The sequence below is a fragment of the Balaenoptera musculus genome, chromosome 3, assembly GCF_009873245.2.
Source record: "Balaenoptera musculus isolate JJ_BM4_2016_0621 chromosome 3, mBalMus1.pri.v3, whole genome shotgun sequence".
Classification (NCBI taxonomy): domain Eukaryota; kingdom Metazoa; phylum Chordata; class Mammalia; order Artiodactyla; family Balaenopteridae; genus Balaenoptera; species Balaenoptera musculus.
Window position 1 is genome coordinate 167,481,399 of NC_045787.1, and position 26,411 is coordinate 167,507,809.

General features: G+C 53.5%; 1 protein-coding gene across 6 annotated transcripts in view; it reads right to left on the reverse strand.

Moving 5' to 3' along the window:
* Positions 1 to 26,411, reverse strand: part of KDM4B (lysine demethylase 4B) — a 141,054-nt gene that overhangs the window by 108,423 nt on the left and 6,220 nt on the right. For all 6 annotated transcript variants that reach the window (XM_036846843.1, XM_036846838.1, XM_036846839.1 and 3 more), the window contains exon 2: positions 3,414 to 3,516. The gene's annotated coding sequence lies outside the window, so the exon portion shown is untranslated. The remainder of the gene's footprint in view (positions 1 to 3,413; positions 3,517 to 26,411) is intronic.

Here is a 26,411-nt window from a genome sequence, read left to right on the forward strand (position 1 = left end):
CAGTGTCCTGGTTCAACACCCAATCCTTCCACCTAGGTACCCCCCAAACTGCAGAAAGAAAGTGAATGCATAAATAGCAACATGTCCCCCGTGGTCGGGGGCCTTGCTCAAAACAGACGGAGGCAAATGAAGAACGTTTATCACGCCTCTCCTCCTAAAAACCGGCGCTAAGGCCACCTTCTTCTCTTGATCTTTCGTATACCTTTGAACTTTAAAGAAAAAAAGCTCTCTCTGTCACAACCCTCCCGGAGGAAGTGCCCACGGCGGGGCCGCCCACAGCCCATGACAGGGGCATCTTTTATTAGCCTGGAGACGTCACCTGTCTGTGCCCACAGATGCAAAACTGGGTGCTTTTTTCACACAAAAAAAAAAGGCAGGAAAAAGCTACCAGACCTGAAAAAACAGGCCAAGCAATATGTTGAGGAGGAAGAAATCCTTACAATGAAGTAAATGAGCGAAAAAGCTAAGAACCGGGAGGGCGGGGGGCAGGAAGAAGGCTGGGTGAGAAGCCCACCCACGGCCTGGGGCGGCCTGCACTCTCCCTCCCGCGTGGAGCTATTCTGCTTGGAACTGAAGCCTCGTGTCTGCAGCTCAGATCCTGCTCCTGACGAGACAGGGTGGAGCGGGACCTGCTGGGAGAGGCTTCTTCACACTCACAGGAACCCAACCACGGCGGCCAGGAGCGTGAAAGGAGAAGCGTGGAGCCACCATCTGACCCAGCCAGCTCACCCCTAGGTGTCGACCCAAGGGAAACAAAAACACACGTCCACCAAGACACGGGTGTCGACCCAAGGGAAACAGAAACACACGTCCACCAAGACACGGGTGTCGACCCAAGGGAAACAAAAACACACGTCCACCAAGACACCTGAACGTTCACAGCAGCATCATTCATAAAACCCCAAAAGCAGAAACAACACGAGCGCCCATCAAAGGATGACAGATACACCAAATGTGGTCCCTCCACACACGGGCACATCACTCAGCCATGAAAAGGAGAGAAGCACTGACACTCGCTGCAACGTGCATGGAGCCTGAGACACGATGCTCAGTGAGAGAAGCCAGACGGAGGAGGACACACAGGGTGTGATTCCAATGATGGGAAACGTCCAGAACAGGCCGATCCACAGACACAGAGAGTGGATTCCTGGTTGTCAGGGACTGAGGGAGGGAGAGGGAGTGCCTGCTTAATGTACAGTGGTTTTGGGGAGTTGATAACGATGTTCTGGAGTGAGATGGAGTTAGATGGTGGGGTGGCGGCACAGCTCTGTGAACGTACTCAAAACCACTAAATTGCATACTTTATTTTAATTAATTAATTTGTCCACTCCACTATGCGGCTTGTGAGATCTTAGTTCCCTGACCAGGGATTGAACCTGTGCCCATGGCATTGAAAGTGCGGAGTCCTAACCACTGGACCACCAGGGAATTCCCTGAATTGTATACTTTGAGGTGTGACCATTATGGCATGTAATTACATCTCTATAAAACTTAATTTTTTTGAAGTCCAAGGCAGCCTGTTTGGGACCTGCCAGACCACAGTCAACCTGTCCCGTTTGTCACGAGCACTCTGATCTCTGAGAACGCCCGAGGCCTTTTGGGGAAGGTGCCTGTGACCTCACTCATTTCTGTCTCCCACTCTTCCCCCACCCCAGAACATTCTCACACCTTCCAGGGCTGGCGCTCAGTTTCTCCAGCTATAAAATGGGTTGATAGAGGGAGATGATTAGCATCCTTGTGAGGGCTTACTAAAAAGTTAACCGCACAGGGCGAGCTACGTACGCAGAATGTGTCGTGCAGATGGGGATACAAAGAGGATAACCGAGTTTCAGGGACTTGACTGTCTTGTAAGAAAGCGTGAGCTTTAAGGGTAAAGCAACGCTTTGGGACACACAGTCAGAACTGACCATTTCTAAACCAGTCGACGAGGGCCTGGTCCACCCAGCCCCAGACAGTGACAAGCTGGCAGGGACTGGGGACGGCCCACCTTCTCTGTGCAGGACCACACAGTAAACGTTTGCAGCTTTGCAGGCACGCGGCCTCTGTCACAACCACGCAATTCCACCACCGTGAGGAGGAAGGCGCGAGTGAACAGAAGCAGCTGTGCGCCGATAAGGCTTTATTTACAAGAATACACAATGGGCCGAGTGGGCCGAGTGGGCCGAGTGTTCCTCGGGCCGCAGTTTGCCGGCCCCAGACCCAGATGCCTGAAATCTCCCCTTTAAAGAACAAAACCTGCACTCCACCGCTTGTAAAGGGGAACCTGAGCTCCACGGCCCAATTCCTGGGTTCCTAAATCGTGGCAGAACAGACAAGGCCACATTCTAGTCCACACTGAGCCCTCATTAGCCACGTGGCCTTGGGAGGAGGCTTCGTCCAAGGTCAACACTGAACTCGAGCCTTTCTCGCTCAGCCAGCTTTCCTCGCTGTGGCCAGGAGCACGGGAACTGCTCGTCCCACGCTGAACGCCCCTCCACCCGGGTGCCCCTGCCCGTGGGTGCCAGCCACTAGGGGCTCAGGCTACTCCCTCTTTTCTTACCAGTGACCCCCCCCTTGGGCCACCTCCAGAGGCCACCTCTGTGAACCCTCTGTCCCTGGTTAATTAGAAAAGTCCAGGAGAAGGGGGACACCCTGGAGCTGAAACCCAGAAGCAGCTGGGTCATGGGATTATTTTCAAAGCATTTAAAAATAATCCTCCAGGGTTTCCCTGGTGACGCAGTGGTTAAGAACCCGCCTGCCAATGCAGGGGACACGGGTTCAAACCCTGGTCTGGGAAGATCTCACATGCCACGGAGCAACTAAGCCCGTGCGCCACAACTACTGGAGCCCGCAAGCCACAACTACTGAAGCCCGCGCGCCTAGAGCCCGTGCTCCACAAGAAGAGAAGTCACCGCAATGAGAAGCCCGCGCACCGCAACAAAGAGTAGCCCCCGCTCGCCTCAACTAGAGAAAGCCCGCACACAGCAACAAAAACCCAATGTAACCAAAAGTAATTAATTAATTAATTACTTAAAATAATAATAACCCTCCATTTTTGAAGACCCTCCCCTCTCCCTGTGACTGGTCATCATCTCCCACAGGGTGTGAGGTGGGGTGAATATGCCCCTCGGTGAAGCCAGAAGTGGTGTCCTGCCCAGGGACACGACACAGATAGGGCAGCTCATCCTGGGCCATCCTGGAGCCCCCCCAAACCCACTATGGTTCTCAGGGCTTCTAGAAGTGAGGGATAGGTGTTCAGATGCTGAGGGGCCAGAGTGCAGACGCGGAGAGAAGGCACATCCAGCAGAACCACACTGAGGGGTCCAGGCTCCTCTAGGGGCATCTGGCCCCTGGACACCCCAGGAACTCAGAACCAAACAGGGCCGCCTTCTCCACCAGCAGCCCTGGGGCCGGGGGCCCGCACACGTACTTACTGCAAGGTTCCTGGTACGCAGTGGGGAGCGAGGTTGCAGGGAGATGGTCCAATAACTGGCTTCTGTTAGGGTTTCTGTCAGGTTCCAGCAATGGCGATGGTTCCTAAAATGTGCAAAACAAAAGCACAGCTAACTAAAACGACGGCCTGATTAAGTCTTAGCTCCAAAGTACACTCCTAGCAGCAGCGTGCAGTCCAGGGGTGCCTGCCTCTGTTCAGATGTTTCCGAATCCTCGCCACTTTCCAAGACACGAAAATCCACAACCATGAGCACCTGCCCCACTAAAGCCTTCCAGTGACGGCCCATTTTAAGCCCAGCTCCTAAACATCAGTAGCTGAGAAAGCAAGAGCCTCCAAAAACAATCAAATCAGACCAATGACGCTTCTGGAAACCCTAAGGTACAGGCACTCCTGGTTGGTTTACAAGAAGTTCTGCCTCTTCCGAACCCCCGCAGGCAGGGAAGGTGCCCCTCCAAGGAGGACAGTCGGACAGGAACTGCCGCGTGGTGACCGCCGTCTACACCCCCGGGGGGCAGACAGCACAGGGCAGAGCGTGGCAGGCGCCGTGCAGCTGAGACCCCACGGGGGGCAGGGTCCCCACCACGGCATTCACAGCCAGGCTCAGGGTCACTTGCTGAATGGACACAGGACAAGACTCTAAACGTGGGGTGTGGCCCCAGGGCCTCTGACAATCTGGGCTCCAGCTGCCCCGACTCACTGGGCTCCCCGCCCCTACCTCCCGGACACCTGAGCTAACGGCTCGGGGTCTGCAGGACCCTCCCTGCCCCTGTGCCTTTGCACATGCTGCCTGAAGCTGGACTAGCTGCTGGGGGCCGACCTGGCTGCAGGGCAGCTCAGCCGGGGTGCCCTGGGGGTGTGGAACTCGGTCCTGCACACCTTCCCTAACTCACCAGGAGCTTTAAATAGCACAAGTCCCACAAACACCCTTTCAACAGGCAACGTGTGCTGACCTTTTCTATCTTTTTTTTTAAATCAGGTTTTTTAAATTACTGGGCACAACCCACTACACTGATTTCACTGTCTTCTAACAGGTGCCAGCCCCTGGGCTGAAAGGCCACACCGAGCTGTGGAATGACCGGCCCTCGGGCATTCGCCTCTTCCTCTGGATCAGCTAAGCCGCCCGGGGCCACGTGTAGTCCCAAGGGCTCCTCGGCCGCTGCCACCTGCCCCACTCCGCAGCCCCGCCAGCCCCTGACAGCGACGAGAGCGGAAGTCCGGGGGTTCGATTACTCTGGCATGTCTCCACATGGCTGTGGCTGCTGGAACAACGGCCCCCAAGGATGTCCCCATCCTAATCCCCGGGAGCTGTGACTATGCTCTCCTTGGTGGCAAGAGACTGCAGATGGGATGAAGTTAAGGATCTTTTTTTTTTTTTTTTTTACATCTTTTTTCTTCTTTTTTTTGGTCACGCCGCACGTGGGATCTTAGCTTCCCGACCAGGGATCGAACCCGGGCCCCCCGCACTGGAAGTGCGGAGTCTTATCTGCTGGACCGCCGGGAAGTCCAAGTTAAGGATCTTGAGATGGAAGACGATCCTGGGTTATCAGGGGGCCCAGTGTCATCCCCAGAGTCCTTCTAAGAGGGAGGCGAGAGGGTGAGAGTCAGAGAAGAACTGATGACAGAGGCAGAGGTCAGAGCGATGTGCTCTGAAGACGGGGGAGGGGCCACCAGCCGAGGATGCGGTGCCTCTAGAAGCTGGAAATGGCGAAGAACCGATTCTTCCCTGGCGCCTCCAGGAGGATCAATCAGCCCTGCCCACACCTTGATCTGAGCCCAGTGAGACCCGTGTCGGACTTCTGGCCGCCAGGGCGGTGAGATAATAAACGCGCATTGTTTTAAGTCACTGAGTCTGTGGTCATTTGTTACCGCAGCAAAGGGAGACTGATCCGGCAGCTTCCACGTACATCTCCCCGATGACAGAGGAGAGGGACCTTCTCACCCCCACTGCCCGCAGGCCTCCCTGCTGAGAATAGCCGGCCTGACTTCCACTCACATCTGATGGGGTCACATGTCTCCCTGGTCACTTGTCACTACCTCTTTGCACACTGTCTCCCCACATGGACGATGGGCCACCCCACGCACAGCACATGGGCTGCAAGGCAAAGACCACCCGAGCCTGTGGTCCTCGGCTGGACAGACCCCAGTCTGCTGCTGCCCATGGCTGCGGGGTCCTCCTGCCCTCGTGCTCTGGGGGATGATAGCACTGACCCCAAAATAGGAGGCTGGAAGCTCTGGGGCTGAGGTTAACGCTCAGCCCTCAGGCCACAGCCAAGGCAAGGCCTCTGTCCACCCTGACCTATGTCCATGCGGGGCTAGGCTCACCCGCCTCCCCTGCTCCCGCAAGGACTGAGGGCCCCCCGTAGCCAGCCTGTCACCACCCTGCAGGCCCTGAGACACCAGGGGCCTGGCCTCCTTCCTGGCCACAGCCCACTCGGCACAGGGCAGCCGGGGCTGAGGGATCAGGGGGCCCTTAAGTGTGGGCTGGGCACAGTGACTTCCTTCCAAGAGGGACAGTATGGAAAGGGGGGAGGTGTGACCTTCCAGTGGAGACACCTGAGCAGCACGACCTCAGCCAGGGGACCGAGGCCAACACCAGCAGTGATGAGTCATGTTGACGGCAGGCACCCCGAGATGAAGGATGAGACGGCCCTTCACAGGTGGTCCTCCTCCCAGCACCCAGCACCCCAGTGTAACCGTGAGAAAAACACCCGACAAGTTCCCACTGAGGGAGATTCTACAAAATCTCTGGCCACAGTCCTCAAACCCGTCAAGGGCATCGAGAACAAGGGAAGTCTGAGGAACCATCACAGCCCAGAGGAGCCCGAGGAGACGAGACACCTGAATGTCACGGGGGTCCCGGACGGGGTCCTGGGACAGAAGAGGACACCAGGGGCACACAAGGCAAACTGGAGGAAGTAGGACCCTAACCAACGAGAACGTACCCATAAGGTTCACTGATCGCAACAAACGCACCCGCCTCATGTAAAACGGGTGTCGGGGTCAGGGGTGTAGTAGGGAAGTCTCCCTAGCGCTCTCAATTTCTCTACAAATCTACAACTGTTTAAACAATAAAGTCTATGTACTTTTTAAAAGGAAAACAAAACAGAAAGGCCCTGGTGCCTCCTGCTGCCCAGGCTGGCAGGGCTGGGCCGCTGTCCTGGTTGCGGTTCCTGGGAAAGCCAGGCGCTGAGAAGAGAACTCGGGGTGGGCAGGGGGCGTCCAGCTGCAGTGAGGGGACAGGCTGAGCGGCGACCCAAGGCCTCAGACACCACCACCCCAAAGAGGCACACCCTGACCATTTCTCCTTCAAAAAGGCGCCGTCTGACAATCGGATGATGTCGCTCTCCCGAGGTGCCCGCCCCGCAGACGCTGATGGCTCCTCCACCTCCTCCTCTACCCTCTGCAAAGGGCAGGCAGGTGGGCCGGGAAGCAGCAGCAGGAACGGGGGAAGAGCCAGCTGTCTCCACACGCTGAGGCACCAGGAACTGCCACCGGCTGCTGGCACCTCTGGGACCCCACAGGCCTGGCCTCCCCACCCCGGGCAGGGGTAGCTGGGCCCCTGGTCCTATCAGCTCTGGGCCACCTAGGGCTGGCCCTCGGGATGGGTCCACGCACACCACCCACACTGCCCACGGTGGCCCGGGAGCCGGGCCCGGGGTCCGAGAGGCAGAGAGCTGACGGGCATCTTCCGCCCACAAAGGCAGGGAGCCCTCGCCTGTGTGTGTTATCTGATCCAGGAGGGCTCAGCGCCCAACTCGGCCTGCTCCCCGCGGCTCCCAAGGTGAGCTGGAGCCCCTCGCGGGAGCAGGGAGGGCGGAAACGCTCACAGAAGATGGGGACTCCCAGGAGGACACGAGCGCAGTGAAGGGGCACCGGACGACCAAAGTGAGGACAGCGAGGACGACAAGATGAGCAGTGACAGTCCCGACTGTAAACCCACAGAGTACCATAAACACATGCCGGTCCTTACTGGTCCTTATGAAATTCAAAACGTCATGTAAATGGCGGAGAAGGGATAGCTCTCTTCTACAAAACATTCCAGATCATAATGCAGAAGGAGTGAAGGCAACATAAATGCACCGTGAGATCTGTACAGTAATCACTGCTGCAGGAAAGATCCACCGCAGACGCTGAAATTGACAGGCAAGTGTTTATGAGAAGCAGGTGTGCTGTCGCAAGGTCCCAGAGGAAAAACCTGCAACCTTCCGGCGGAGACTCCAAGCAGGTGCCACCTTAACAGAGGGGTGAAGGTTGACCCCACAGGCAAAGAGACATATCAGCACATCGCCCTGGGGCAGCCTCCCTCAAATACATAACCTTCGTGTCACCATGAGAAACAAAGCCAAGGTGAGGGACGCTATAAAATCCCCCACCAGTGCTCTCCGGAAGGGTCAAGGTCACGACACACAAGGAAAGACTGAGACACGACCCCAGTCCGGAGGAGCCTAAGGAGCCTGACCCCTGCACCGTGTGGTCCCGGGTGGGGTCCTGGGCAGAAAAGGGGCCGAGAGGGACAACCGGTGGGATCCTAATAAAATCTGATGTTATTACTTCAGGTCATCCTTCCGCAGTTACGTTAGGCGTGAGTATCAGGGGAACGTGGCTGAAAGGTACATGGGAACTCTCTGTACCGTCTCAGCAACATTTCAATGCCTCTTAGATTATTTCAAAATAAAATATCAAAAGCAAAAGAAAACTAAAACAAAACAAACAAAAAACACAACCACCTCTATCTCCGTCCTCTGAAGTTCACTGCACAGCAGGTTTTAGCTGGAAGAGGAGAGTCTGGCTGTAAAAAGATCCAAACCGATAAGAAAAGAAAAAGCAACTGGACGCCAGCCTGCAATCCAGTTTCAGGACTGATTAAAGATCCAACCCTGCTGAACACAAGTTTCAGATGCTTCCTGTTTGAGAGACCTGAAGAGCTGACATTTTCATCAGTCTTTACAGACTGGGAAAAGAGCCTCTCGTTTACAAATATCTCACCAAATCCTCTGTATCCTCACAGACAACAAAATCCAGCTGCGGAAGTGGCAATGGCTCAGGTAGGGAGGTGGCGGGCCCCCTGGGTTGTCTGGGTCCCGACCCCAGGAAGGCTCTGATCTCATCTCCTGGAAATGTAAGAACCATATCATTTTTCTTTAACGTCCACCCCAGAGACTAGATATAAAATAACTCGGGGTGACAAAGCTACAGTGATCAAGCCAATGCGGTCCTGGCCTCAGGATGTACAGAGAGCTCAATGGACGATAGTGGACAGTCCAGAAATAAACCTGCACATTTAAAGTTAGTTGGTTTTCAGTGAGGTTGCCAAGACTGTCCAAGGAGTAAAGAGCAGTCTTTACCACAATGGTGCTGGCACAACTGGATGTCCACGTGCAAAAGAATGAAGCTGGACCCCTATCTCACACCAGACAGAAATTAACTCAAAATTAACTCACATATCTAAACGTTAGAGCTAAACCTCTAAAACTCCTACAAGAAAACACATGAATGAATCTTTGTGACCTGGGATTAGGCAACGGTTTCTAGATACAGCACCAAAAGCACAAGCGACAAAAGAAAAAATAAATAAACTGACTTTGTGCTTCGAAGGACATAATCAAGAAAGTAAAGACAACCCACAGGATAGGTGAAGATATCTGCAAACCTTAGATCTCAAGAGGGACTTGTATCCAGAATAAAGAACTCTTATGGGCCAACAACAACAAAAACAACCTAATTCACAAGTGGGTAAAGGAACTGAATGGACACCTCCCTGCAGGAGACACACCAACAGCCAGCAAGCACCTGAGAAGACGCTCGACGGTACAGCAATGGCGTGAGCGACAAAAAGAGGCTAGACCCCAGAGAGGGGGCCTCCCGAGCCCGCTCCCCAGTGGCAGAGCCTCACACAGTTCTGTGATCACATTTCCCATGGTACGTCCTACTCCATTCTCTGGAGACCATGGCGGGGCTGCAGAGACCAGCACAGACGCCCCCGAGGGGTCCCAGCCGGCCGTGTGACTTGGGGCAAGTTCCTAACCTCTGCACCTCGGTTTCCTCATCTGTCAAGTGGGGGTCACCGTGCCCTACTGTGGGATTGCAGGAGGTTAAACAAGGCCACAGACAAAAGCACCGGAAGGAGACCCTGGCACACGGTAAACCCTCGTAAATGGCAGCTGTCATGGGCTTTGTCATTTAAGAGCTTCACTCGGGCAAGGAAGGCAGATCTGGTGACATGCCCCCAGTGGCCACCCAGGACCGCTCCCAAGGGCAGTCTGGCAATGTCTCTGTTTAAAAAAATACCCGCCTTCTTCCGCCGGCTGTTCTTAGGCCTTTATGCTCTGGACACACAGCCCACCCGTCCACCCCAACTCCTCTGCAGGACCTGCCTCTGCAGGGTCGGGAGCACCGGGACAGAAAGGTTCCAGCTGGATCCTAAGAACCTGAGATGCCTGGAAGCGATCAACCATGTCCTGCAGGGCACACTTCGGATCAACCATGTCCTGTGGGGCACACGTAGCACGCTGGAAAGGAAAGCGTGTGCACGTGTCTTTCTAGAGCCTGACCTCCTCCAGGGGCTGGGGGATCACAGATCAGGGAGTGGGGGGAGACAAGGGTGGCATCTCAAAGCACTGGGTAAGGGTGGAATTGAATCAATGAGGAAACGTCAAAAATCCAACTGAAAAGTGAGTGAAAAGCATAAACAGACTATTCACAGAAAAGATATCAAACTGGCTTTTAACACATGAAATGATGCTCGACCTCACCCCTAATTTCAGAAATGCTCATTGAAACTACACTGAGACCCCGGGACCACCCTGGTGGCGCAGTGGTTAAGAATCCGCCTGTCAATGCAGGGGAATGTGGGTTCAAGCCCTGGTCCGGGAAGATCCCACATGCCGCGAACAACTAAGCCCGTGTGCCACAACTACTGAGCCTGCGCTCTAGAGCCCGCGAGCCACAACTACTGAGCCCGTGTGCCACAACTACTGAAGCCCGCGCGCCTAGAGCCCATGCTCCACAACAAGAGAAGCCACCACAATGAGAAGCCCGCGCACAGCAACGAAGACCCAATGCAGCCAAAAATAAATTTAAAAAAAAAAAAAAAAGAAAAGTAACTACGCTGAGACCCCATCTCTCACGGCTCAGATCAGCATGTTTACACTAGAACAGCACACCCTGCTAGAGAGGCTGTGGGACCAGACCCTCTCGGTGCTAGTGAGAGTAAACCCATCCGCCCCCCCAGGAGGGAACGTGCCAGAAGCTAACACACATCTTGGCACTTATCTTTTGAGCCAGCAATCCCACTTCTAGAAATCGACCCTGAAGATACTCTTCCAAGAACATGAAGATACCTCTACACCAGGGCATTCACTGCTGCACCGTTTGTACCAGCAAGATACTGGAAACAAGCCCAATGCACGTACAGGGGAGAGGCTGGGTTAACTGCGCTGCAGCCCCCAGTGGACACCACGCAGCCGTGCAGGAGGGCGGGCACGTCTCCACGGCCAGATGAAGCTGTTTCCAGGACGCGCTGCGCAGTGAAAAGAGAAAAGTGCAAGAGTGATCCCCACTGTGCCACCTTCCATGTATAAGAAAATATACTTGGGACTTCCCTGGCAGTCCGGTGGTTAGGACCCTGTGCTTTCACTGCTGGGGGCATGGTTTCAATCCCTGGTTGGGGAACTAAGATCCACAAGCTGCAAGGCATGGTCAAAAAAAAAAAAATATATATATATATATACACACACACACAATTCTGCATTTCTGAGACATAAACTAATGAGATCATTCCCTGCAGAAGCGAGGGCGAGGGCGAGGAAGGGTGATGACGCATCTCTCCAGACACCTTTCTGACCCTTGAACCATGCTAATGTCCCACATACTAAATGAATGAGGGAATGAATGAAATCAACAAGAACTGGGGGTGGGGGGTGAAGAATCCTACAATGAAATACAAACAGAAGCAAACCAAACAGTATTTCAAGTACATAATACAACCACAATAAAGAGGAAAAGAAAGAACTAAGCCATGTCACTTTTAAGCATGGTTTTGGAACTATGTGCCTCTGAGATAAAGATAAAGCAAATATTGACTTACTCCAGGGGCTTCTTTTACTGTGGGTGACGCAGGGCTCTCACTGACAGAGACAGAGTTACACAAGAGGGAAGGGGAGGCCGGCAAGCAGCCTGCACGAACAAAGGGCTGGAAGTGGAGGTGTCGGTGTGAACTCGTGGGCACTAGTGTGTATAGGCAGAAGCAGAAATGGACGTGGGTGTCTGTGCGATACATGTACACACAGACACACTAATGTATGCACATGTGGATTTATTCACACACCTATTTCCCGGGCAAAAGGGCCCAGAGGCAAAGACACCCCCTTGGCAATGAGCAACTGAACACCCAGATCTTGGTTTCTAAATGCACTGTCCACAGGAAGAACCAGGGCTCCTTGGAGAAGCAGTCAAGCCTGGAGCTGAGGCGCGAGTGCGCAGCATGGGCCTGGAACACCTCACTGTGCCCGAAAGTAGGGAAGTGCCCAGAGACTGGTGGGCACGTGCCTGAAGGACACAAGAAGCCAGCGGGAGGGGGCTCTACCTCCGGATAAATCTGGGACCACCAGAGCAACCGAAAACAATGACAGCAATGGATTACAATCTACTGAATCAGTTAAGGACCCATGCGTCCTCGCTGATATAAATAAACAGATGGGGAAGAAGAGACAGCTGTTCTTCACAGTAGAAAGCCAAATAATAAATGCAGAAGGAATGGTGGAATTAGACAATCCCTACTTGGCAAGAATCAACAATGGCTGCCCAAACAAACAGTGAATGTTGGGGGAACAATGGGGTGTTTACATGGTCCCCAAGGACCTCCCGCAAGAAACTTACCAATTACAAATGGTAAAATTGTAACTTCAGGGTGGAGAAATCTGGAAGACACCCCCTTACCCAAGTGGGCCAGGTTGATGCCACCAGAAGTGGGCTCCAGAGACAACGCTCCGAGAAGGACACCAGGCTGCTTCTGGGATGTTCCTGCCAGACGTGAGAGGACCATCAGACAAACCCACTCCAAGCGATGCCCCACAGGATAACGGGCCTTTACTCTCCCAACGTCCAAGCCACGAGCCAGAAGGACAGACTCAGGAACTGATCCAGATGAACAGACACAAAAGCGACGTGACGTATCAACGCGGTGTGTGAGCCTGGACTCTCTGAGAATTCTGAGAATTAACTTCCTGGTTTTGATAATTTGATAAGAGAACCCCTTGTTCAGAAGAGATGCCCACTAAGGTATTTAGAGGTAAAGAGGCATGTATGTGGAACAGTTCAGGAAGAAATGCGCAGAGAGAGAAGATGAGAGAGAGAAAAGGAACAAGAGCAGCTGCAGTGAAAGGTTAACTCTGAGGGAGCCAGGTGAAAGGTGTCTGGGAATTCTTCGTGCCATTCTTGCAACTTTTCTGGAAATCTGAAATTACATCTCCAATATTTTTTATTCAAAAAGAAAAAAAAAGAGAAAGGAAGCACTTGGATTGAAAAAATAAAAAAAAAAGGAAGCACGTGGGTGAAAGGCCAGGGAGCCAAGGAGGCTGCCAGCACCTGCTTTTGGAACATCGTGGACAAGAACAGGGCCTGCCAGCCCACCTACGTCTTTACTAGGCTCGGGGGGTCAGGGACGCAGCCTGGGCAAAGGCCACCACCTGTCCCCCAGCCCACAGCCCAGGCAAGGGGCTGGCGCCACACAGAGAGCGGGGCGGACACCGGCACCCTGGGAGGGGGTGTGGCACCCCAGCAAGCTCCCCACACGGCCAGAAGGCCACCCCTGCAGACGCTCAAGACACCAGCCCATTCTTTACTCATGTGTACAGGTCTTCAATGTTCCATGACTAACCATTTAAAACCATAATCATTGACAAAATAATCTTCCTATTTCTCTGCAAAGGTACCTCGTAATTTTGTGGGGCCGGACGACGCACATGTGCACACGTTCTGATCCCGGAGAGGACCCTGCCCCTCACCCAAGGCCCTGGGGACCCTGGACAGGTTCCCTGACCTCCCCAAACAGCGTCATCCTTCTAGAGCTTGCCTGGTGCTTCCCCTGGAGCTAGCGCGAGGGTCAGGGATGACCAGAACAGATAAAAAGGCCGATGATGGGGGCACAGGTCACCACGTGCAGGCCCGGCTCTAAGCACCTGGCATGTCTGATCAGCCCCAAAACCCTAGGAAGCAGGCACTGCTCTCACAGCCCATTTCACAGATGAGCAAGCTGAGGCACGGGGCAGTGATCACACAGCTAGCAACAGGGGAGCCCAGCTCAAGATCCGTGTCCTAACCACGAGCCTCACCAGCCTGTGCAGACTACAGGAGAGCCGCGTGGAAAACATGCAGCTCTGTCCCCGCCTGGGGCCTCCAGACTGTGGGTCCTTCTAGAACCCATAAAAACGCAGGAGAAAAAAAAGTGGGCCAGTGTTTTGGTAATCTCAGGGAAGGGAAGACCTCTCTGGGCAGGTCACAAGACCACGCGCTTTAAAGGAAATGACAAATTTGGCAATAAGCTTTAAAATATTCCATGTAACAACACATCAAAAATAAAGCTGGGAGATAAGTGAGAAACTGAGAAAAAACGTATAATGCAGAAGATGCTAATCGCCCTAATATAGAAAGGGTTATAATAAAACACTGGTTCTCAACCAGAGGCGAGTCTGTCCCCCAGCGGACACCTGGTGAGATCTGGGGACATCTGTGCTTGTCACGACTGGGGGAGGGCAGGGGCTCCTGGCATCGAGGGGTGGGGGTCAGGGAGGCGGCTCCCCCAGCAGGATCCAGCTCAGAGATATCAACAGTGCTGAGGGTGAGAAACCCCGTTCTAAGTCAAGGAAAACAACAAACACCCCAGTGTAACACATGGGCGAGGGCTATGAACTGGCATTTCAAAAAAAAGCAGTGACTAGGAGGTGACAGATTAGAAGGAGGCACAAACGCTGGGGCTGCCGCCAGGATGACGAGAGCCCCCAGCTGCCGTAGGAGCACCCAAGCAGACCGCCTTCCTGGGGACAACTGAACAACACCCTTCAGAATAGAAGGGTGTCCGCTGGGAGTGGGGAGTCAACCAACTAGAAAGACCTCCACCTGACACACGGCGATGACCAGAGAGCCTTCACCACGATGTCAAGAATGGTTCTATCCGGGTGGCAGGATCTGGGGAAATCTGTAATTCACACAGGCTTCTGTCTCTGCTGACAACACTTATGTACCACTTTTATAAAAACAAAGGGGACGCAGAGCCGCCTCGAGAGCCGTGCCAGGACCCAGAGGTCCCATCCCTTCAGCTCCATTCCCAGAGTTCCCATTCCCAGCAGCTCCCCAACTGATCCACCTGGGTGGACGGGAGCTGATCTCAGGGCAGAGAGGCAGCGCATCCTGGGATTAAACCATCACCAAAATGATTATGGTCCCCAACCTAATTCAAATTTAAAAATGCCAAGCCACACTGGAACCCTCGTACACTGCTGGTGGGATTATATCACGGTGTAGCCACTGTGAAAGACAATCTGGCAGTTTCCACGGACCTTCCATCTGGCCCAGCAATTCCACTCCTAGGTGTCTACCCAAGAGAAAAGAAACGTGTCCACATAGAAACTTGTACATGAATGTCCACATTATGCATTGTAGGCATTATTCACAACAGCCAAAAAAAGTGGAAACAGCCCAAATGTCCATCGATGGATGAACAGATAAACAAAATGTGGTCCACTCATGCAGTGGAATATTATGCAGCCATGGAAGGAGTGAAGCACTGACCCTCACTACAACACAGATCATCCTCTGACAACATGACGGTCAGTGAGAGAAGCCAGACACTGAAGGCCACACAGTGTGTGACTCCCTTTATATAAAGCACCCAGAACAGGCAAATCCACAGAGACACTACAACATTTGGTTGTCTGAGCTGAAGAATGGAGAGTGACTATTTAATAGGTATGGGGTTCTGGAGTGATGAAAATGTTCTAGAATTCAATGGTGGTGATGGCTGCACATCCCTGTAAATATACTGACAACCACTGAATCGCACACTTTAAAAGGGTGAATTGTATGGCATGTGAATTATACTTAATAAAGTTGTTATTAAAAAAAAATGCCAAGCCAGAAAAAAAATAGCACGAGAGCTCCCCAACGTTTGATCAAAACTTTGATGCTGTTTTGAAGCTTCAACTAAATGTATCCAGAACACTGGGGCTGCTCACGCTATTGGTGACCAGAGGCACCCACTCGGTCTGCTCCTGGTTCTCTGCCCGGTGCCATCCTGACCACCGCCCCTCAGGCCGCCCACCTGGGCTCTCACAAAAAGAGTGACAGCTAACAACCAAGTCACAGCCCAACCATCTTGCTGGCCTTCGCAGACTTATCTCGAGGCTGACCTGGGCCTCCTTGCACCGGGCACTCCTTAACCCCAAAGACCTGCCTCCAAGTGCGCATGACACACTGACCCAGATTTGGAATCCTGAGGCAGGATCAGGGCTACAAACCAGTCAGGTTAGATGGGGCAAGGGAGAAGAAAGGAAGGCCAAAACTGCAAGGAGAGTGATGACACAGGAGTCGGGGCCTCCCCAAGCCTGATCCTGAGAAGGCAGGGCTTCACAAATATTTCTGATCATTACAGGTCCTTTGAGATGTTCATTTCACCAAATGTGAAAAGGAATAAACAAAAGAAGGGCACCACTGAGGCCAACAGACGACGCATCAGCATCCTTGAAAAACCCGTCACCCAAGCCATCTCATTGATCAAATGAGTTTAATCCTGATTAATCACAGTTCAGATGGAATCAGTATAAACTTGCTTCAAATAATACTGGGAATCAGAAGTAGATTCTGGTAAGTTAAGATGTATATAAGACCTAGAACAACCACTAAGAATATACTTCCAAAAATATAATGAAAAAAATCATTAAAGGAATTAAAATGTTACACTAGAAAATATTCACTTAATGCAAAAAAAAGCAGTAAAGGAGGAAGAGAGAAACAAAAGACGTTGGACAGAAAGCAAAAGGAAAAGGGAAGACGTAAATCCAACTATATCAATAATGACTTAAATGTGACTAAACAATCCAATCAAAAGACAGAGATTATCAGATTGGAAGAAGAAAAAGATCTTACTATATGTTGTCTCTACTCTTTAGATTCAAAAACATAAATAGGCTGAAAATAAAAGGACGGAAAGGGGTATAACATGCAAATAGCAACCGTAAGAAAGCAGGAGTGGTTATACTAATATCACACAAAATAGACTTCAAAAATAAAAGTGTCATTAGAGATAAAGATGGCCATTTTATAAAGAAAAAAGGAAGATATAACTCCATCAGGAAGATATAACAATTATAAACATATACGAACCTAATAACAGAGCCCTAAAATAAATGAAGCAAAAACTGACAGAAATGAAGGGGGAAATAGACAATTCAATAATAATAGTTGGAGACAGCAATATCTCACTTTCAATAATGAATAAAACAAGGAAGAAGATCAACAAAGAAACAGAAGACTTGAGCAACACTACAAACCAACAGACATCTATAGAAATCCCCACCCAAGAGCAGCAAAATATCCTTTCTTCTCAGGACATATGGAACATTTCCCAGGATACACTAAATATTAGGCTACAAAACAAGCCTCATCAAATTAACAAGAATTCAAATCATACACAGTAGGTTCTCTGACCTCAATGGAAACTAGAGGTCAATGACAGAAGGAAATGTGGGGAGTCACAAATATGTGAAAATTAAACAACACACTCCTAAATAACCAATGGGTCACAGAAGAAATCAAAAGTGAAATTAGAAAATACTTTGAGGTGAATGAAAATGAAGACACAACAAACCAGAACTTATACAGTGCAGCTAAAGCAGAACTGAGAGGTAAATTTATAGCTGCCTATATGAAAAAAAGATGAAGCTCTCAAATCAATAATCTCAACTTCTACCTTATGGCACTGGAAAGAGAAGAGCAAACTGAACCTAAAGCAAGCAGAAGGAAAGAAATAATAAAGATCAGAGCAGAAATTAACAAAATAGACATAGAAAATAGAAAAAAATTAACTAAACCAAAAGCTGGTTCTTTGAAAAGATCAACAAAATGGACAAACCTTTAGGTAGAATGATCAAGAAAAACAAGAGAGAAGACTCAAAGTGCTAAAATCAGGAATGTCAAATGGGACATTACCACTACTACCCACCTTATAGAAATAAAAAGGATGATAAAATAATATTGGATAATTAGAGTTACTACCGAGCAATAAAAAGGAATAAACTGTTGATACACACAACAGTTCAGATGGATCTTATGTGAAAAAGCCAATCCCGTAAGGTTACATATGATTCCCTAACACTGTCAAAATGACAAGATTATAGAGCTGGAAAACAGATCAGTGGCTGCCGGGGGCTGAGGGTGGGAGGTGGGGGTGACTTTAAAGGGGGATCACGAGGGAATTGGTCTGTGTTGACAAGACAGCTCTGTATCTTTTTTTTTTTTTGACAGTTCTGTATTTTTATTGTGATGGTGGTTACACAAATCTACACAGGTGATAAGAGACCACACAGACATACCAAAAAATGAATGCATACTAAAACTAGTGAAATCTGAGTGAGGCCTGTAGTGTACTGTGCCAACATCAACTTCCTAGTTTTGACAGTGGACTGTGGCCATGTAAAATGTCACCACTGGGGGAAGAGCACGTGGGACTTCTCCACACTATTTTTGCAACTTTTTGGGAGTCTGCAATTCTTTAAAAACAAAATGTTTTGGGAATTCCCTGGCAGTCCAGTGGTTAAGACTCAGTGCTTCCGGGACCTACCTGGCGGTCCAGTGGTAAAGAATCCACCTTACAATGCAGGGGACACAGGTTTGATCCCTGGTCAGGGAACTAAGATCCCACATGCTGTGGGGCAACTAAGCCTGTGCGCCGATCTCACGCGCCTCAACTAGAGCCCACGTGACGCTAACTACAGAGCCCACGTGCTCTGGAACTCGCGCACCACAACTAGAGAAGAGAAAAAAACCCACACACCACAACTAGAGAGAAGCCCGCACACCGCAACAAAGAGGCCCGCGTGCCACAACTAAGACTTGACGCAGCCAAAAATAAATAAAATAAATAATAATAAATCTTTAAAAAAAAAACCCAAAAAAACTCAGTGCTTCCACTGCAGGGGGCCCAGGTTCAATCCTCCCACAAGCCATGAGGCCTAAATAACTTTAAAAATAAAAAAACTAAAACCAAAATATAGAAAAAACAACATGGGGGATATTTCATCATGGACAGGAGGGCATTCTGCCGTATGGGCTGATGGGTTGGGGCTGGGTAATGAGTATGTGGGTTCTTTACCCTATTTTGTCTACCTTTGCATGTGTTCAAATTCCCCGTAATGAAAAGTTCAAAAAATAAAACAAAGGGAACCAGCACAAGGATGGCCACTAACAAGTGCCTTCCCCATCCAGATTTACAAATATGCTTCAGAATGTTCCATCGTCAGGACTGCATGCCATCTTGTCTGATACCCTCCCCAAAACGATGGCCAGAGAGGAGACCAGGGCCGCCTGAGTGTTTTCACAACACAGATGATAACAAGACGTGGGACTGTCCAAACACCACCTTGAAGAATAACAGCATTACAAAAAGCATTTGAGATGGGGTGGGGCGGGGGGGGGGAGCACCCTGGGTTCTACAAGAGGTTTCTCCATTTCAAAGTCCTTGTTTACGGGTGGAAATGATCTGCTCCAATACCAAGGTCTTGACTCTTTCCAAACGGGAAGCTTAAAAAGGCAGAACAATAAAGAAAGAGAAAACCAGTTGACACAACCAACAGAACAAGCTAATACGGTCCAAGAACCAGTGCTCCCCCCGGACCTTCTACGCTGGGCCAGGCACCCGAACCACAACACAACCACTCAAGGGAGCTGAGCCCATCGCTTCACACGTACTCACTCTCTTCCGCTCACAGCGATCCTCTCCGGCATTTCCACCTGAGGACCTTTGCACGTGCTCCTTGTGCTTGCATGTGGAGCTTCTTGTCCCTTCGAGTCATTCAGACCTCTGCCCAAACGTCCCCTGGGAGGGGCCTTCCCTGTCCGCCCGTGAAGGAAGCACTGCTCCCCCAGTTCTGCGATCACACCCCTCTCTGGTCCCCATCGCACAGGGGCCACAGCTCCTTGCTGGCTCCTGGGCTCCTGGCCTGCAGGATAAACACGGAGCTGGCTGACAGCACAGAGCCCAGGCTTTGGGGGCTGTGGCGAGCCTGCTGTCTCCTCTGCCGCAGCCCACTGAAAGCCGAAGCTTCTCCCTGGCGGCCGGAGTGAGAGCTGAGCGCTTATTAACATACGTGCCCCGTTTACAGCTCGCTGGCACCTAACAAGGAGAGCAGGCAAGGACACCGAGGCCCCAAGTCGGTGGCAGTGACAGGGTTCGGGAGCTCGGGTCCCATTCTGAGCTCTGGCTCTAGACTCCAAACCAAGCGCTGCCTGGGGCAGAGGCCTGGGAGGGCCCTGGAGGCCGTGGAGAGGCTGGTCACCCCCAAAGTCCCCTGGCCTTCCTGAGCACCCAGACGGCTGGGGGGGATCCCTGTACAGGCAGCGATAGGGGACCCCAGCGCAGCCCCGCTTTCCAGGGAAGCCTTTATTTGCCATCAATGTCTCCCGTGCCAGCCTCCCCCGAGAGCTGCAAGGGGGTGAGCACCTGAGGGTACGACGCCGGCACTTAGGGGACCCGGGCGAGGCGCTCCCTACCCCAGGGGAGGGCTGTGGAGCCGCTCCACACCCAGCGGGGACATCCCGAATGCAGATCCATGGAGGCACACAGCCGAGGGTTCTGGCAGGTGCCCGAGACACCCATTCTAGCCAGGCCCATCTCCACAGTCCCGACCCAAGTTCACAGGCTGAGCCCCGAGCCCGGCGGGGCTCAGACGAAACCACGGGTCTGGGGGACAAACGTTCTCAGCCGACGCTGCAGGCAGACGAAGGGGAGCGTGGGTTCAGGTTCTCTCCCCTGTGCGGGGCGGGGCGGGTCACTTAACAACGCCCACTCCCTCGCCCTTGACCAATCCCGACCACGCTGGGGTCCCAGCCCTCCCGGGCTCCCAGCCTGTGTGACAGGACCCCTGCCTGTGGGTCACAGGGTCACATGGCAGGTCCCACACGGGGGTCCTTGCGTCCCCGACTACTGCATCAGCCTCTCGGGGTCCTATCACCCCCGAGCCGACCGCTGGACCCCAGGAGCACACAGAGACCCTCACGAATTCCACACCACTTGGACACACGTCAGGGGCTCAGCCGGGACCACAAGCAGCCTTCACTGTCTTGGTTCTGCCTCCGGTAACTGCTGGTTTTTACACCGGGAGGATAAATTATTTTTACAACGAATACCCCTCTAGGAGGCTTGTTAGGAAAACAGCCACTGCAGCCTGGTCGAGCCAAAGTTTTCAGGCCTTCTTTTGGCTAAAGGCCAAATTAACAAACACAGGGCCTCGGGAGCACAGGTGCTGGAACCCAAGGCAGCAGCTCCGGGTCCCCCTGTCTCGGCGGCCGCACAGAGGACACCTAACCCAGTCCTCCTCCCCACCCGGAGTGATTTCAGAAACTTCTCTTGCAACATCTTGATTCACATTCAAGGAAAGACAGAGGCCCAGAGAAAAATTGCCCCTGTAATCTCTGAACGCTCTCCCTGGGCCAGGGAGACATTGGGACATCAGAGCCAGGTCACTCTCCGTGCGGGGCCGTCCTGGGTGCTGTAGGGTGCTGAGCAACCGCCCCAGCACCACCACCCCCATGCCAGGAGCCCCCCCCCCAGGTTGTGACAACCACAGATGTCCCCAGACACTGCCCAGTGTCCCCTGGGGACAGAATTACCCCCGGGGTGGGAACTACTTCACTCAGGGATTTTCACGGATTAACTCAGTTAATCTCATCCACCCTTGAAGCAGAGATCTCCACTGTCATCCCCATTTTGGAGATAAGGACACACACCCAGCAGAGGTGGGCTCTGAGCCCAGGCAGGCCAAGCATGTGGGTACCAACCTCCAACTGCTGATCCCACTGGCCGTCCTACCTTGAGACCTCAGGCCATTTAAGACCATCTGCAGCTGTGGGATGTTATTTCCAAACTATGCTTGTACACGGGTCTCAGCTTTCCTATGGCCAAAGAAGCATCCCAAGTTCCTGCAAGTCCCTTCACAGAAACATCTCGGGTCCCAAATTCAGAGCCCCACAGAACGGCCAGCATCCATGCCACAAACGCGCCGCCCCGAGCTCAGCCACAGGACCATCAGCCTTCACGGCCAGGCCAAGGTTTCAAGCTCCCGTTAAAGATGAGAGGCTGCGTACAAGGCTCCACAGGAAGGACTGAGGCCACGGCCACGCCACCCTGCCCACTGGGGCTGGCCCTCCAGTGGACATCCTGCAGGCCAGGCTGGTGCACTCGCCCCTCACGTGGCCCTAGCTGCTTCATGTTGCGTCTGTCTCGTCTCCCCAGCTAGAGGCTAACAGATGCAGAACTTCTGATGGGCTGGGCAGGCAGGCGGGAATAGGACGGGGGGATGGCGGGGGCCAGCCTCCACTGAGCACCAGGCACCCCCTTTACAGCATCCCCGGCCCCATCACAGCACTCAGCTCACCCAGGACCAGCGCTAGGTGTAAAATGAACATAGAACGTCAAAGACAGCGCCACACACAAAAAAAAGAAAGAGTGGAAAATAACTCATTAACAACTTTTATAATGATTACACGTTGAAATGATAACATTTTGGGTATACTGGGTTCAATAAAATACATTACTCAAATTAATTTCCCCTGCTTCTTTTCACCTTCTAGAAAACTTTAAAGGACACACGGGGCTTGCTTTGCGTCTTTACTGGGCAGCGCTGCCTTTGAAAAGCTGTCGGTTTACACTTTCGCCTGTTTTCTTCTGAGGGTTTTGTCATCTCAGTTCTCACATTCAGATCTTAGATCCACTGGAGTTTGTTTTGGTGCCTGGCCGGGGGGGGGGGGGGGGCATCGTACAGAGCCCGACGTTTCACCAGGTGACATTCCGTTAGCGTCCACGTGTGTCTCCCCTGGTGTCTTCCCGGTGCCACGAGCAGCTCCCTGGCACTCGGGACCCCCCCAGGTCTCCCGTATCCTCTGCTAAGGGGACAGCAAGTCTCTCACACACATCACTGTCCTCAACACCAGTGGGAGGACCAGAGCTGGCTGGGCTCTGCCCTGCTATGAGGCCACACCCCATCCATCCCCTCACGGTCCCCGGAGAGCCCAGCTGCATTTCCAAATGGCCCAGCGTGGTGACAGCACTTTCCCTGGAGGGCAAGGGGGCACCCGGCTGCCTCTTATCCACTGAGGATGCTGGATGTCTGGGCAGGAGCCACGGCCACCTGCAGAACTCTGCTCGGTGGCTCTGTGGGGATATGCACACCCGGTGGCTGCCTTCTAAGGTACAACCCACAACCCTGTCAGGGCCGGGGCCGGGCAGACCAGGGAAGGGAAGTGGCCCAGGAAGCAGCTCGCGTTCAAACCTACTGGCCAGACACGTGGGGGCTTGCGGGGGGGTGGGGCTTGGAAAGGAGGGCACGTGTGGTCTAATCCCGAGCCACGTGAAGCTCTCGGGGAGCCCGCTCAGGGCTTGGACCACACTCAGCCAATCAGGCCAGCAGGGGGGCAGGCAGCAAACAGGACACCCCCTTTCTGGCCCTGGTGGACTCTGGGGCAGGGAGCCCCGGCACTGCCCACCGGGACAACACACAGGAAACAGACAAGCCAGGGCAGCAGGGGCCGGGGCCACGCTGCTCCGCGGAGCGGACGCACGGAGAGGTACTACAGGGGACCGAGCCACCAAGCAAGGCTGGGCCAGCACAGCCCACCCCCTGGGGGCCCTGCCCAGCACCAGCTGGAGGCAACAGAGGGCACAGAGGTGAGGATCACTACTGAACGCTGGAGTCCAGAACCTGCGCATCCAAAGGGCGGCCTGAGCACCTCCTGCAGACGAGCTGGGGCAGCACATCCGACGGTCGGGCCTCCTGACTCTGGCCTCCCTCTCCGACCCCTCCCCACCCCAGCCCTCAGGCTGTAGCCCCACAAAGGGTTTTAGTGCTGCCTCTGCTGGGGGCCGACTGGGTGAGCATTCTGCACGCCACAGCCCTGGAATTCTGGAACTCTGAGACAGTGAGGGAAAAGAAGGGGCAGGAAAACATAGAAACTACTAGATCCCCACAGCAGGTAGTGGATACACAGCGTGTCCACCCATACACAGGCACATCACTCCGCCATGAAGAGGAGAGAAGCACTGACACTCGCTACAACGAGGATGGACCTTGAGGACACGATGCTCAGAGAGAGAAGCCAGACGCAGAAGGACACCCAGTGTGTGATCCCATTCACATGAAACATCCAGAACAGGCAGATCCACAGACACAGAGAGTGGGTTCATGGTTGCCAAGGAGGACGGGGGAATGGGGAGTGACTGTTAAACAGGTATGGGGTTTCCTTTTGGGGTGAGGGAAATGTTCTGGAATTTGATAAAGGTGATGGTTGCACAACTCTGTAAATGTTCTGAAAACCACTGAACTGTCCCCTTTAAAAGGATGAATTTTATGGTATATGAATATTATTATAAAATTAAAAATATATTTTTAAAAAAGGCAGGGCAGGAGCATTTGAAGAGGGGCTGTCCTAGAAAACTCGGGATCTAGTCGTCAGCACACCAGAGCCAATCTCTGGGCAGCCGTCTGTGGCTCCCACGTGACTTGAACACCTCTGGACTGGCCTTGCAGACTAGACTCTACGCTCCCCTTCCGCTTTGCCCCCGGAGCCTGGCACAGGGGGGCCCCAAAGCTGTCCGAGAGACAGACTGGAGGGCTACCCTGGCTTCGCCTGCTTCCTCCGGGAGGGTATCCCAGGCAGGGCCCTGAGCGTCCCCTCCAAGGCCTTGCTCCTCTGCCTGCTGTTCACCTCGCCCATGACGACAAGGCTCGGCCCAGCGGGCAACTCTTCTGCCGCTCCCGGGCCACCACCCGAGCCAGCAAGCGCGGCCCGGGCCCTGTGCTTGGTTTGTATCTGTCTCAGCAGTTCTGCTGCCCCAGGCCCTGCCGGCCCCGCTGCTCTCGGGAGCCCGGCTCTAGGCTTTCATCACCGGCTGGGACCCGCTGCGGGCAAGAGACACTGATCCGCTGGCCTCGTGCACGCGGGCCACACTACTGGCGCTCTCCGCTGGGTGACAGCAGACACACGGATGGGCCCAGGCTCGGTGCACGCCCGACGGCGGCGGGTTTGCTGCAAAGTCAGCCCTGGTGGATCGCGCAACCAAGCTGCTGACCGCCCGGCCGAGAGCCACATGGGAGGCCTGCTGGCGGTTCCCAATTTCGTATCTTCACCTCGAGGCTGGCGGACGGCATGGCTGGGCATTTACAGAGGCCGCTCCACCCCTGCTCCCCGCCGCGGCCAGCCTGGACCTACCCACGCCACACACCCCCCAGCCGCAGCTTGTCCACCGGCCGGCTGACCACCCTTCCTACTGCGGGGCCCGGCACGGGGGGCTGGACGTGCAGAGAAGCCCATTTCCGAGGACAACGCTGCCCCTCAGTCTCCAGCTCAGAAGGGGCTCGGGTTGCCCGTGCAGCAGCCAGGACACGAGGAGGCGGGCAAGCCAGACGCCTTCCTTCCCGAGAGGGTGTCGGAGAGCTCGCTCTCTTCACCGGCTCCCTCCTCTTCCTTGGGGGAAGGAGCTGGAACGAAGCAGTGAATCCGGAGTTTCAACTCCAGGGCATTCACTCACACGCAAGCTGGAAACAGCAAGGCTCTCTCCCGACCCGTGGCGGAGATAATCAGATCCATGCAGCTCCCGAGCCGAGGTAGGAAGCCAGCCCGCCGATGCTGGCCTTTCTGATGGAGGGGGTTTTAAAGCGCAGAACGGAGGACTTCCCTGGCGGTCCAGTGGTTAGGACTCCACGCTTCCATACCGGGGGCCCGGGTTCAATCCCTAGTCAGGAGACTAAGATCCCACAAGCCGAGCGGCGTGGCCAAAAAAATAAGAAATAAAAATAAAGGACAAAATGGGCAAAGAGCGGGGATCTGAAGGGGCCAGTGGCAACTCCCAGCCCAGCTGCCCGGCCAGGGTCCTGCATGCATCCTGGGGGCAGCTCCCAGGCTGCCGCCTTCCCAAATGGGCCGCCCAGCACGCGGCCCCTCTCCACCCAACGCGTGGTCCAGGGCACCCCCGGCACAGCCCTGTCGCCGTCACTGCGCCGGCTGGTGGCTTCAGGTTGGCTCCTGCTCAAAGGAGGCCTCCGGGATCCCTGCTCTCCTTCTGCACGAAGCACAATTCCGGATCCCCTGCCAGCTCATCCTCCACGAATCACTTCTCTCCACGTTCTCTCCCGAGACTGGAGCGAGCAGCCACGAAACCATGAAGGTGGGCCCACCTCCGCCCCTACCTGCCCAGAAGGTGCCGTCACTTGGGTCCAACTGCAAACACAGGAGGGAAGTGGGTCCTGGGACAGATCCTGCCGCCCCACCCGCAGATCACCTCTTCACAGCTCGCTGTACAGGCTCATCTGAGAATAGGAGCCGTGATCGCTAGTGCTGGCAGCCGGGGCGAAACCCACATTAGCTCTGGTTCCGCTCTGTACCCAGAGAGCCATTCGGGGTGCAGCAGCCCTTGGCGCCTTGCTTTCTGATTCTTATTCTTTGTCCACTGAACAAAACACACCCGAGGCCCAGAGCGACCCCGCTTGACCAGAGCCACAGGCCTCCCGTGGGGCAAAGACAGCAACGCAAACTTTTCATCAATGCCCTCGGGTCCACGGGAGCCACTGAGGTGGGATGAGAAAAAAAAAAGGGGAGGGAAGGAAGGAGGAAGGGGGAGATGGCAGAGGAGCAAAGAAAGACAGAGACCAGCAAAAAAAAAAAAAAAAGGACAGCAACTTTGGAAAGCCAAGAAGTTCTGAGTAATCCTCTCCAG